The 1186-nt window shown below is 51.4% G+C and overlaps 1 protein-coding gene across 4 annotated transcripts in view; it reads left to right on the top strand.

The window, feature by feature from the left end:
- The window catches only part of Kdm4a (lysine demethylase 4A), a 47441-nt gene that overhangs the window by 31867 nt on the left and 14388 nt on the right, over positions 1–1186 (top strand). The gene's annotated exons all lie outside the window — the stretch shown is intronic.

The following is a 1186-nucleotide window of genomic DNA, read 5'->3' as shown; positions in this document are numbered from 1 at the left end:
GTTTTTTTGAGACAGGGTTTCTCTGTATAGCCCTGGCTGTCCTGGAACTCACTCTGTAGACCAGGCTGGCCTCGAACTCAGAAATCCGCCTGCCTCCGCCTCCCGAGTGCTGGGATTACAGGCGTGCGTGCGCGCGCCTCCACTCCCGGCAGGATTATTTTTAAATGACAGGGTCTCACTCATTAAGGAGGCCTAGAAGCTTGAGCAGGGGCTGGAGGCGGGACAGAGAAGCAGAAGACCCTGGGAAGGAGACAGAGGGGGAACTACGAGATCTGTGCAAGGAGAACTAGGAAGTGTGGTTCTGAAGCGCATCTTGACAATAGCAGGGAGTGGTCATCTCGGTTGCCTGGAGCAGCAAGCTGGTGCTGGCAGGCCTCCCCAGGTACTGGCTCGTGCACGCTTGTGGGACCAGAGCCACTTGGACTGCTGACTCTCCAGTGCTGAGCCCCTCTCCTCATCTCCCCTCCTGTGACATGCTGTCACAGCTCACCTCTCAGTTTTCCTCTTAGAAAGTATGGGGCAGCCTGGGGGCAGAGACAGCCTACAGGCCCTGGGATCAGAAGTGGCCAGACTCTGAGTCTTGTCCCAGCTGTCCCTCTGAGCCTGTGCTCGGAGAGCTTCTGCCTCTTGTATGATTTCTTCCCTCGGTGCTTTAAAACGACCCAGGTTAGCCAGGCAGCTGTGCCACATGCCTTTAATCCCAGCACTTGGGAGGCAGATGCAGTGGATCTCTGAGTTTCAGGCCAGCCTGGCCTACAGAGCCAGTTATTTATTTATTTATTTATTTATTTATTTATATTTTTAAAGATTTATTTATTTATTTTATGTATATGAGTGCACTGTAGCTGAACAGATGGTTGTGAGCCTTCACGTGGTTTTTGGGAATTGAATTCTTTAGGCCCTCTGCTCGCTCCGGTCAACTCCACTCTCTCAGTCCCTGACTGCTCCGGCCCAAAGATTTATTTATTATTATACATAAGTACACTGTAGCTGACTTCAAATGCACCAGAAGAGGGATCATATCTCATTATGGGTGGTTGTGAGACAGTTCTTAGACAGCCAAGATTACACAGAATAAAAAACCCTGTTTCGCCGGGCGTGGTGGCACACGCCTTTAATCCCAGCACTTGGGAGGCAGAGGCAGGCGGATTTCTGAGTTCGAGGCCAACCTGGTCTACGAAGTGAG

The sequence above is a fragment of the Mus pahari genome, chromosome 6 (assembly GCF_900095145.1).
Source record: "Mus pahari chromosome 6, PAHARI_EIJ_v1.1, whole genome shotgun sequence".
Taxonomy (NCBI): domain Eukaryota; kingdom Metazoa; phylum Chordata; class Mammalia; order Rodentia; family Muridae; genus Mus; species Mus pahari.
Note: the sequence above shows the minus strand (reverse complement) of the source record. Positions and strands in the feature narration are given on the sequence as shown.